Below are 13,256 nucleotides of genomic sequence, written 5' to 3'. Positions count from 1 at the left end.
AATGATTATAATGCTTCAGGTGGGATTCCCATGAGAACAAGAAACATATAACTTACTAGCGAAGCAGCACAAATATAGGGTGCAGGATTATCTTTATTTCCTATTTAAGTTATGGTGATAATATTCATTAAATTTCCAACAAGAAGCTAAATCGTTTATTAGACACTCATACTACCACGAGAGAGGAAGCTACACATTTGCTCCTTATAAGGACTGGCTTAAAGGGGCGAAGCAAGAATGCTTTTCATCTTCCCCGTTATCTGTAGAGGACAGTGTAGGGATAAGGTGTTATTGTTGAGCTATTAAACCTCTGATCATGGCAGGAAGGTAACAGCAATAGCCGAGCCTCAGTTAGAACTTCATTGGCTACAGCATTGCCATCCATTACCCTCCAAGGGTACTAATCACCGCATCTCACGGTCAACCACACACATTTGCTTGAACTTGAACTTAATTGGTTGATGGACTGAGTCCTTGACTCTTTATCCCTTCATCTGGATTTTAGATTGTGGGTGATGAGATTATTGTGGGTAATTTACCCGCTCATTGTGAGCATTGAGGCTGTATCAGCTTTCTCTTGCGATGGAGGATTTCGATTTTTTATGTTTGAAACGATCTGAGGGCTTGTAGTCCACTGCCTGTCGAACTAGCTGATTTGGGTGATTATCCGTGATTGTGAAGAATTTCTCTGCAATGTTTGTCATGTAGGTCTTAATATCTGGAAGATTGGCTTCTTGATGTAACTGGATGTTTCTGATGAACCATGGGGCATTAAATGCCATTCTTAGGCATTTATTCTGTATTATCTGAAGTCTGTTGATGTTGCTTTTAGTCGTGTGACCCCAGGTTGGAGAGGCATAAGTTAGTTGCGGTCTGATTACCGATTTGAAAAGTAAGATTTTGTTGCTTATGCTTAGGAAGCTGTTCCTGTTCAAAAGTGGATATAGCTGTGCTATAGTCTGACTTGCCACACATTTGCTAGTCCTTATAAGGACTGGCTTAAAGGGGCGAAGCAAGAATGCTTTTCATATTCCCCGTTATCTGTAGAGGACAGTGTAGGGATAAGGTGTTATTGAGCTATTAATTAAAGCTCTGATCATGGCAGGAGGGTAGCAGCAATAGCCGAGCCTCAGTTAGAACTTCATTCGCTACAGCATTGCTATCCATTACCCTCCAAGGGTATTGGATTGAAAATCAATCACCGCATCTCACGGTCGATTGATTCCAAACCAAGTCCATCCCACACATTTGCTAATTCACATGATGACTTTAAATTAAAAATAGTTCTTATCTGCAAAAAGGGTGTGAAATATATTACTTTAGAGATTTTTAATCTTATTAAATAAATTTTTAAATAATTTCAAAGTTTAATATAATTTTATGTTTTGCAAATATTTATATAGAAAAAATTATTTAATTTTTGTGTTAAATTAGCAATTTCTTAAAGTTTCTCTGAAATGAGCCATCGACGCAGATCTAATTTCATTATATTAAAAGTGCAGTATCAGTTTTACGTTTGTATTTCATATGTAATAAAATAAAATAAAAGCTTGATATGTTTGTATAGCTTGATATATGCCACACTTATATCTATGAAAAATATCGTTGATAATGGCATTATTGTTTACATACTCGTTTCACATCTTGTTTTTAAACAGGTCGAACTGTCAAATATCATAGGTATACTAAAGCAAAAATAAATAAATAGTGATCTAGATGTCGCTGATGAATAATATTTTTTGACTCATGTATATGTATAGAAATCGATATATAAACTAAATTATCTTGTTCCAAAAAAAATTTGCATTTATTTGTATTTAATTTAAATGCGAGTACAATGTACGAAAAACTATGTATCGAGTACTTAAAGAAATGAAAGAATTATTTTTTTTTTCGCGATTAAAATTCTTTAGTCATATAGTGCGATCATAAGCACACCCTCTGAGGGTACACATCAGGAATTTATGATAATGACATGATAATTGAACTGTCTTGCGATATCTTGCGATATATGAATCTCTGCCCTTACTAACGTTACCAGTATCATGTGATTTTTTGCTGTTATAATGGATTCTAGCTTTTGTGCAGACTCATAGTGAGAGGAAAAAGTAAATGGCTGATTTTATTTTATATTTGTAATTTTTGAAGTACTATATAGTTAATATTAATACGAACCATTTGAGGCATTTTTATTTCTACATTCCATTCTTCCATTAAACAATTTAGTATTTCTTTTAATATATTTTCCACGTTATTATACCGTACATTTTAAGATGAAAATATAATATAATGCGTGTAATTAATAATTTACGATTTAAAAAGAATAACAAGGTCTCGCTCTTAAAAAATCAAGAGTGACCTCCAGGTACCGCTGTTGGGATTCGATGATATCTGTTAAATGCGTGTGTTCTGGGGCCGGTTTGTCTGTTTATGAAGAATGCAAAAACCGATTTTCTGGAAGAAAAAATAAATATTTCATTTGGATAAGACCAGCTATTTCGAATTTATTTCAAAACCTCTCATAAAGGTTTGTTTTTGGCTTAGACGGAATTTGAAAGTAGACCTTTCCAGCTGTCGGGGAGAAATGTTGCAGATCATAGCGACTGCAATAAAGGCACTCAAAAAACATGATGTTTGAAATTTGGGAAATCACTGAGCTGATCTCTAAAGAAAGTAATCAGAAGTCACTAAGGGTTATATGCATACATACAGGGTGGTTCAAAATTCCACGTGCCAACTTTGAGGGGAAGTAAAGAACATCAAAATCAACCATATTCACATAGGAAAGCATGACCGGAAGGTACTAACAGGGACACAAAGATACAGAAATAACACAAGGCAGTAAGTAGTGTAAAAAAACTTTATTAGGCGTAACTGAACAGTTCAATAGTAGTTGGATACGTAATACGGTAAACGAGGTGCATGTCTGCCAATTTCTCACCTGGAGCGCTGGCGAACAGCGCCACCTATCACTTTCGGGTGGCATTTCCGGTCATGTTTTCCTATGTGAATATGGTTGATTTTGATGTTCTCTACCTCTTCTCAAACTTTGTACGTGGAATTTTGAACCACCCTGTATATATATAATTTGTTCTTTAATTTATATTTTTTACATACTTTTTACATATGAAGGCTGGTGACGCAACCATTGCGTATACATAAAATATGCGTTCAACTATCGAATTCTCCTTAATATTTTGACATTAATTAAAGGGTTAACTGGCTCGTTTTTCGCTATGTAAGAATAATGTATTGTATGTATATTGGGAATGAAAATATTCAGAGCTGTGCATATGCAAATAAGTATTTTTTTATTATTATTCAAAGCAATAATTTAACATAGTATAGCTGTAAATAAATTTAACAAAACAAGATTTCCAAAGAATGCTACATTGAAGAATAAATTCCACGTTAATGTGTGGAAAGAGAGTCGCTACATTTACTAGTCTTTAGAATTTCTGTCGGGTATTAGCGTTGTTGAGAAATCTTTTCATTGAAGATCGTAGTTTAATGAAGTCAGTTTGAAGAGTTTTTATTTCCTTCATCATGTGCAGTGTTACTGCTCTCAGAGTCTTCATATCCGATATCATCGTCTTCTCATTCTTATCTAGTTCTTGTTTCACCGAGATCAGTTTGTATAATATGTAATCTCGTTCTTCAATAGCTTGGATTAAGACGCTATGTTGATAGTGAATTATGTATTGTCTTTTTTCCAATATCTCCAAAAATAGTTCTGCTAATCTCTTGAACTGAAAAAAAAAAAAAAATTAATTAAAAAAAATCACCTTTCAGTTTTTAAGGAAATGTATTATATGGATCTTAAGACATTTATGTAAGATGAGAACATACGAATCATTCAAACAACTGAAATGTCAAATTTATACTATGAATATGTTTTACAATAAGAATTCTGAAGACTTATGCAACACTTCATACGACAATTCGTATGCCTTAGATCAAAAGATAGCGTCTTGAGTAAACATTTAAAGTAGAGGAAATTAACCATTTCAACCCCTAGTTGAATGTAGTTTTTCTAAAACTAACTTATAAAACGAAGGGTAATAGTCCGCATGAGTACTAAATAATTTATATTTAGGAGTAAATATAATTTAGTCAATTAAATAAATATAACCGTTTATATTTAGGGGTGAATTACGTTTATTTTGTGCTATATTTTTCGCATTGTAGCTTGTTTCTTTTTCTTCAAGTTAGTAAATAGTAATAACTTAGTTGTGATTTTTTTTAAAAAAAAAAAGGGTGGTGGGGGTTGTCTCATATTCTGCGGGAAAGATAATAAAATAAAGAAATACTGTTGAGTACATTATGAAAGGCTTTATGCTGTTGTTTTCGTTCGAAAACATCGCTGTTCCAGATTTACAATAGTTAAAATGTAGACAATAACAGTAAGTAACAACAACCTTGATTTATTTGACTTGGCCCGGAAGAGGGGCGGGGGGGGGGCAATAAATTACTAGACCTCTGGTAAGTTGCGGAAGGTTGTTGCCACTTCCCTCCAATGCGGTTGTCGTAGATAACAGTGGAAAAACATAATTTAGTATTTCATTTCAAAGTATAAATAGTAAACAACTGAATACGATGATTTCGAGCTGTCGTTCGTTAAATTGTTTTCGATGAATTTTCTGGATACCCTGTACAAACGGAAGCCATGCTTGTGGGTCACATACGAAAGCCTAGTAATGCAACCTCATTCTAGCCTAGCTGACATTTATTTTTGCATTCTGCTCTTTTACATCCAGGGAATTCTCTGTTTACAGCTTCGCTAAAAGACAAAGCCATCCTACTCATCTTCTTCAACTAATATTTCGAATAGAGAAAAGAAATCAAAGAATCTTAATCGACCTTCATATTAGAATCAAAACGATTGTTCAAGATTATTTTTCTTTTTCATGATTATGAAAAAGGTTATGAAAGGGTTATTCTACTTCACGGTGTTCTTAATATTGATTAAGAAACTGTGAAGTAGAATAACTCTCTCTCTCTCTCTCTCTCTCTCTCTCTCTTAGAGTATAGTTAGAGTACTTCGTCGATTTCCTTTTTTGATCGGATGGAAAATGTAACTATATTAGATGTATCCAATAATTCAGATTGTGTTTTACGACAACACACAAGGATTTAGTTCACATTAGATGAGACTTTTTTTTTTTTTTGGTTCTGTTTAAAGAAAAATGAATCATTGTCAAAAACTTTTAACTCCGAGGTCATTCTTGGGATCTAAAAGAAGCCAAACATGGATCTATTCACTTTAACAACGAAATAGTTAAATAATAATAACACAATACAACAAAGAAGAATCAATACAATATTTTTAAGGTAGCATGAGTTAATAGATAAAATTTTTTCCAGGAAAAAAGATAAAATTAAACGTAATATTAGTGAATCTTTCAATAGATTTTTTTCTATTTTCTTTTTAAGTTTACGCCAATGTCGTCAAAACTGCCTTTTAACAAAAGTCGAGAACTGCGCATGCGCCTGTTGTTGTTTTTTATTGCGGGGGGATAAAGTCGCTTCTGTTGGTTTTATGGGACTCTGGCTTTAATAATATGCTCTGGGGATGTAAATACACTATTAAAATACAAATAATTAAATATTGTAAATAAACAAATTGCAATTAACTGTGTGTTATCTGGATTTCGTTAGCCTGGATAATAAATGCCCCAGAATTTATCAGTTATTCAATAAAATTCTGAAAACATGTCACTCTGGACATAACTTCAGGCACGGATAGATTAATTTAAAAAATAATTCAACATTGTTATCGAATTGTCCTTAAACAAATTAGAAAATAACTTCCTATTAAAGTATGATACCTGTATTTCAAAATAATGGATATTTTAAAATAAAAAGATAGTTATAAAACTTTTTGTAATCTTTAATAAAAATCCTTTTTCAAAATAAAAATCTATATTTTTGCTAAAAATCCAGGTTTTTTAAGTTTTATTAATAATCCAGTATAATTTTTATTTAATGAAATTAAATGAAATATCATTAAAATTAATAACTTAACATAACGCGTGGAATCGGATCAGAAAAAATGAATTCTGAATGGATTATAATTAACTCCTAGTGTGTGCGTGTTATGTTATATATATGTTATCTTACAATTGATTTTGGATTGCGATACCGTGAGGGAAGTAATGGTGATGTCCTCGGTCAGTTTTGGGATTGTGGTGCGTTTATTATTTATTATATTATGTGTCTGGAAGATCATGCAATTTTTGATTCAGTGCTCTTGCCAAAACAGTACAGAGTCCTGTAGCAGTGCTGGTAAGACTACAAGTGCACGGTAAGCGTTTTTTTTTTTTGTTTTTTTTTTTTAATGGTTCTTCACATTGACAATCATGGAAAAACAGCTAATGAGACAATATTCGATGAGGTATATAAAGAATTTATAAGACTAGGTGAACTACTTAACAAGAATTGGCCGGAAAAAGTGAAACTTTACGACATGTTTCCCCCGGAAAGTGTCACAGGCGTTGTCTCAGAAGATCAGTTAGAATCGGTGCCTTCTACTCCTTCAGACTTTGTAGAAGTCTACTCCATTTCACAATAATGAAATGGAACAAGATTCTCAGGGTTCGGACGCTGCTATTTCTCCCAAAGAAAAGGATGATCCCTCCGATCATCCTTAGAGAAAAGCATAAGTGGGCAGCTTTAAGATCCACAATGTCCAATCTGCACTTTGGCATCATTGAGGCCAAAAACATGGATGAAGACATAAAGATCCAGCCAGCAACAGTGACAGACTATAGAAGGTTGACCACAGAACTGGACGACAGAGGCATCCAATTCATACCTTTGCGCTCAGCTCCGAAAAAAACTTAAAAGTGGTCCTTCGTGGTCTGTGAAGACATGGACACAGCAGAAATATTCTGCTCCAAAAAGCAGTAGTGCACCTGACCAGTATAATAAATGCAATTTTGAGATTTCACTATTTTCCTTCCACCTCGGAAACTGGTTGATGTAATTCCTATACATAAGCCAGGAAAAGACCCCACCTACCGCCAAATTATCGTCCAATCAGTCTCATCGCCAATCTGGGTAAGGTTGCGGAGAAGGTCATCCTCTCACTACTCCAAACCTCAGTAAATGACCTAAACATCCTCCATAAAGAACAGCTTGGTTTTCGGCAACACCATAGTACTACCCACCAAATCCACAGAATTGTCAAATACATCACCACCAGCTACAACTGGGGCCAGTGTACAGGAGCTGTTTTCCTAGACCTATCCAAAGCATTTGACAAAATCTGGCATTTTGGACTCCTGCACAAACTTATCTCAGCCGGTACCTCACTAAAAATGGTTCATCTAATCCACTCATATCTTTAGAATAGATCAATGCAAGTTAAAATCAATGGTTGTACATCGTCCCAGCGCCATATCCTTGCTGGAGTGCCGCAGGGATCTCTACTGTCTCCATTGCTGTTTTCCGTATATATGTCAGACATCCCGCACAATTCGATGACTTCCGTTTTGGCCCTGTGTGCGGACGATACGGCAATACTAACCAGATCTCTCAGACCCCATTTCAATACCCGAAAGCTTCAAGAAAACCTTCTAAAGCTGGAAGGTTGGTTCTCCAAGCGGAGATTGGAAGTCAACTCCCAGAAAAGCTCAGCCGTTCTTTTCTCAAAAAGGCCAATGTCTCCTTCAGGAGATGTGTTACTATTCAATACTAAAATTCCCTGGCAGACAGAAACAAATTACCTGGGTGTAATTCTCTACAAAAAACTATCTTTCAACTAACACATCAAGTCTGCGTGCGCAAAAGGCATCTAAAGCCATAGCTCAGTTCTCTCCGCTAATTAATAGAAATAGCAAGCTCAGCAACAGAATCAAATTGCAACTATACCAGATGACAATTCGTCCAATAATAACCTATGCATCTGTCGAGAAGACAAGCTTTATCCCACTGGATATTATGAGCTAAGTTTTTAATTATGCCACAGGTGCCTTTATAGATTAAATGAAATATCGTTTCGATATAGGGCAATCGTTTTAAAAATTGGATGTTGTGATAGCTTTCACGAAACGTTTTCTGAAATTATGACTAATTTAATGCAATTTGTTTCGCTGTTCCTTCGTATTAACCGTTTTACTGTTTTATTATTTTTTTTAATTAAATATAAAATGGCATTTTGTATTGATTCACATGAATTACAATATTAGTACTCACCTCTTCGAAATTTATCCGCTGAGAATGTGGTTTATTTGACGGTTTAATTACGATTAAGAATCCCATTTTGTAGGCTGCAATGATAGAAATTTAAGTCATTTTTTTTCGCTACCCTTAAAGTATAAATAATGCATTCAAAGTAAGTAATACTTGAATATCCTGACAAATATGCTGCGAAGTTTAATGTGTATTTATGATATCACATAATTATTACTAGTTAGTATTTCTGTTAACATTCATATAAATTATCTGCGCAACAAACTAAAAAATAAAAAATAAATATAAACCCCTACATCAGAATAGAAGAGATACAGCAAGAATAAGTGAAGCAGAAATAGGAAGCAGGTACATAAAAGTTAGAAGAGAAACTTAAAAGTGTGGAGAAAGAAAAAAAAATCTCGAATCTAAGAGTGAAAAGAGTAATGAAGGCGATAGAAGATGCAGTTGAAGAAACAGTACCAGAAGAAAAGAAGATCAAGAATAAATGGATTACACAAGAAACACTGAAGTTAGTACAGGAGAAAAGAATATTGAAGATAAGAAGGGATACATCAGAACAAATAGAAAAGCAATATAGAAGAAAGTGTAATGAGGTGAAAAGAGCAGTCTGAATGGATAAGATGAAATGGTTAGAAGCCCACTGCAACAATATAGAACAGTACTATGGAGAGCATAAAACAAGGGAGGTATACAAGATGATTAGAACCATTAACAGAAAGGGGCAACCAAAACAGACCACAATTAAAGATGAAAAAGGCAAACCATTGATGAATAAAGAAAAAAATTGTACAGCGGTGGACAAGATACTGTAGTGAGTTATATGAAGAAAAACTAGATTCAGATAGCGTTGGGAAACTGACTGAAGAATTGAAGCGGATATCACCACCAGGTAATGAGCATGATATGGGCATTTTAAGAGGAGAGGTAGAAAAAGCAATAGGACGGCTAAAACATAACAAGAGTTCTGGTAACGATAACATTACTGGAGAAATGATTAAATATGATGGTGAAAGTATGGTTACAGAAATGCACCAACTATGTAATATGGTATGGAAAGAAGGGAAAATACCAGAGGAGTGGGTGAAATCAATATTAGTAACATTATACAAGAAAGGAAATAAGTTAGAATGTAAAAATTATAGAACAATTGCCTTGACAAGTCACCTTGGTAAAGCGATGATGATCATATTGACAGAAAGATTGAGAACACAATTGGAAGCATATCTTGCAGACGAGCAAGCAGGATTTAGGAAGGATAGAATTACAATTCAACAGATTTTGACAATGAGGTTAATAGCAGAGAAAGCTAGGGGAAAATACAAAAAACATATATACTTGCTTTGTTGATTTTCAGAAAGCATTTGACCAGATTTGACCAGAAAGTGACATTAGCAGTTCTGGAATCCTATGGAATTCATAAAAAACAACTAATAGCTATATTAAAAGATGTTTATCAGAATGCAGTTGCAGCAGTTAGAACAGGTGATGATTTGGGGAAATTATTTAAAACAAGCAGAGGTACTAGACAGGGAGACCCAATATCACCAAGCATTTTCATCGCACATTTAGAAAGAGCAATGGACAAACTGAAGGAAGATGTCAAAGGAATATCTGTACACGGAATGAGAACAAATAGAAAATGTAGAACAATTCACATATTTGGGAAGTAAAATGACTATGATTTGGACTGTATACAACCAAAGGAGGATCTAATGCAGAAGATTATAAAACGGAAGCTGAAATTATTTGGACATATCTATAGAATGAGTGAGGACCGGAAGATAAAGACATTTATGTTTGGTATTTTGGATGGTTTAAACAGAAGAGGTAGACCATACAGAGAATGGATAGACGATATAAAGGACTGGTGTGGAATGGGTGTACAGAAACTGCGACACTGGACAAAGAAAGGTGGAAGAAAATAGTAAAGGAGACATCGGACACCAACGGGCAGTGAGCCCATGGTTCTTGATGATGACAACAAATTCCGGATAATAGCAATCAAACCATACTAATTAAAAACCATTGCTTCCACATATATAAAAGTATTAATCTATGAGACATTATGTAAAAACATCGTAAGATTATTCAGTTATCTTACGATGTTGCATAATTGCACAGTCATGCCAAAACACTAATTTCAGTCCTAACTACAGAATAATCAGAACAATATATCAAATAAAACCAGGGACCTTCAGAAAGCCGAAACGGACACTATACATATATTATAGCGAGACAGAAAATTGAAGGAAAATTTAAAAAAAAAAAAAAAAAAGGATGTTTTTCTTTCCAATACAAAGGCACAAACACGTCCTGTCCAGTACCTTCCCTCTCTTCAAAATGTGTAACGTGAGCACATGGAAGAGTATGTCTGTATATGCGTGCACTCGCTTCTACACGCTAACTAGAAAAAAGAGAACATTCATTTATATGTGTGTGTGTGTGCACACACATATACTCAAGCCACTTCTCCACCGTTGTTGCTGTCATCTTCGCTTCATATGGCAGGCATAGCGAGTGCTTGCACGTGGCTGATATTTAATTGAGCAAATAAACTGACTTGAGGCATTCAAAATACTTACAGACCGTCTAGAAGCATTCAGCTTCTTAGTAGAGAAAACACTTTTAATAATAACGATAAAATATGGGAGCTCAAGTTTGGACTAACTTATTCCCAAGCTCCACCTAGTGAGTGGGTCCCTCAGCGGAACAACTAGATCTTGATTGCTTTTCTAGAAAGAGATCAGATGAAACAGATCCTAAGATTTTCCTGGTTAGCCGATAGGACGCCCTCGGATTGATGGCGCGAACAAAGCTTATTGGACGAATATGTCGAGTTCCACTTCGTTTAGTGGCGGGATGGATCGAACTTCACATCTAAGTTGTGGCTTTAGCAAATGAATGTATACCCGGCGCATCCGCTGCTACATGATGATTTAAATAAAATAACCCTTAACCTATCTCATCACAACAACTTGGAATACTTACCAAGGAAACAGAATTCCAGACACCATAGCATTGTTGCCATTACAAGTTTCTGATAATCTTCCAGGTGACTTAACCATTCCATGAATCTTAAGGATAATGTTATGCATGCAGTCGTAAATTTTTTCCCATAGTTTTGCTCTTCATCATCTCCATATTCATACCACGTGGACTGGATGTTTCCTACAAATTAATTAAGATATTAGAGCGTGAACATTAGCTTTCAATATAGACATTTTAAATCAGCAACATGCCACCATTCAGTTGCTTGATTTGATGCATTCTATTGTGAATTCCATACATGGTAGTGTCAGTGGATCTAGTGAATGCTTGATCTGTTAAGATTTTACTAATTACATACGATAAAAGTAAGGTTATGAAACTGGAATATTAAGTTAGTGAATTGGTTTTGCTTTCCTTGCCCTAACCCTGCGGATAAAAGAAGTCCCGATTTTCAGTGAAGAAAACCTTCTACCTCCTTATAAGACTTGGCTAATTAGCCTTCAGTTGAAGTGCACCTTTCGAGGTCCTTTGCATCCAAGAATGGATTCTAACCCTTGGTCTTTCCCACCAAAGGGAATCTCCGTTACCAACCAGGCTACGGTCTCTCCATCAATCGAGAAGTGTGCAAACAGTTACTGGGAAAGAATTCGAACTGTTTTGAGCTGACGTTCTGTCATAGAATGCAGATGTTTTCAAGGACACTTTATCAGTAATTTATTGCACTCAGTCATACAGCTGATTACGCAGATGTGAAGATAAGGTGATGTGCGAGACTCGCACCATTTATACAAACAGAATTTAAGTTTTCTAAGTTAAAAATTTTAATAATTTAAAGATTGACATAAATATGTTTTTTTTTAATAGCTGTTATAAGTCAAACGGATCGACACTACTTTCTGTAAATTTCTCAATTTTGGTACTCAAGTACATAATTACTGATTTTCCGAAACATAACGACTAACCTACATCTTAAATAATTCACCATATAATATTTGTTTGTTTGAATATTTGGAGATAAATTATAAACAACGTTCATAACATAAATTTATTTCTACGTTTTATTTCAGGAGTTGGTTAGTTTGGTTTCTGAGAATCACAAACGTATAATAATTTGATAATTTCTCGCAATTCGAATAGCTTCTTCTCATTTCACATTTCCTTCGAATGTACCATTCACAGTTCGAAAAAACTTGCCTCAATGAACATGATTAAAATTGTAGCAATTTTTAAACTGACTACCACACATCATTTGTGTCCTTATCTAAGGACTGGCTTAAAGGGGCGAAGCAAGAATGTTTTTCATCTTCCCCGTTATCTGTAGAGGACAGTGTAGGGATAAAGTGTGATTGAGCTATTAAAGCTCTGATCATGGCAGGAGGGTAACAGCAATAGCCGAGCCTCAGTTAGAACTTCATTGGCTACAGCATTGCCATCCATTGCCCTCCAAGGGTTTTAATCACAGCATCTCAGGGTCGATGTGTTTCTCAACGGAAGAAATTTAGTATTGGTTTGGTGAATTAAAAAATTGTGTTTTATTTTGTTATAAAGAAGTTTATAACAAAATTAGTATAAAAATCTATGAATTCTCTAATTCATAGATTTTTATACTAATTTTGTTGACATATTGCAGGATATTATATTTTCAAAAGATTTTTTTTTTGTTTAATATAATAAATAAGACTAACCGCTGTCTTCTAAGGCCTGTCGATCTGTTGTAGTGTAGTTTTTATTCTTTCCATGATAGGATACACTCAAGAGCATCAAGCTCGTCACGAACATTACCATAACAAAAGCTGAAAGTTAATAATTTAAATCAATCATGCAATATATAAACGAAATGGTACACTCAAATTAAAAAATTTTATTATAAAAAGGAATGAAAAATAAATTTGAAATTAAATTATTTGCATTTTCTTAAATTAAAAAATATAGTTATCTATAAAAGCATTAGTTTATAAACATACCATTATTTATTAAGTATAATTTGATAAGAAAAGGAAGAGATGAAATAATGCTGCCAACCATGAAGAGAAGACTCTTCACAACCTAAAGTCCTCTTTAGGACTTCCAGG

General features: G+C 34.4%; 1 protein-coding gene across 1 annotated transcript in view; it reads left to right on the top strand.

Moving 5' to 3' along the window:
• Window positions 1-13,256, top strand: part of LOC150103115 (xaa-Arg dipeptidase-like) — a 238,885-nt gene that overhangs the window by 14,021 nt on the left and 211,608 nt on the right. The gene's annotated exons all lie outside the window — the stretch shown is intronic.

This window comes from Typopeltis vanoorti, chromosome 9 (genome assembly GCF_054136105.1).
Source record: "Typopeltis vanoorti isolate ZY-2024b chromosome 9, IOZ_Tvanoo_1.0, whole genome shotgun sequence".
Lineage (NCBI taxonomy): Eukaryota > Metazoa > Arthropoda > Arachnida > Uropygi > Thelyphonidae > Typopeltis > Typopeltis vanoorti.
The sequence above is the reverse complement of the archived record's forward strand: the minus strand, read 5'-3'. Positions and strand labels throughout refer to the sequence as shown.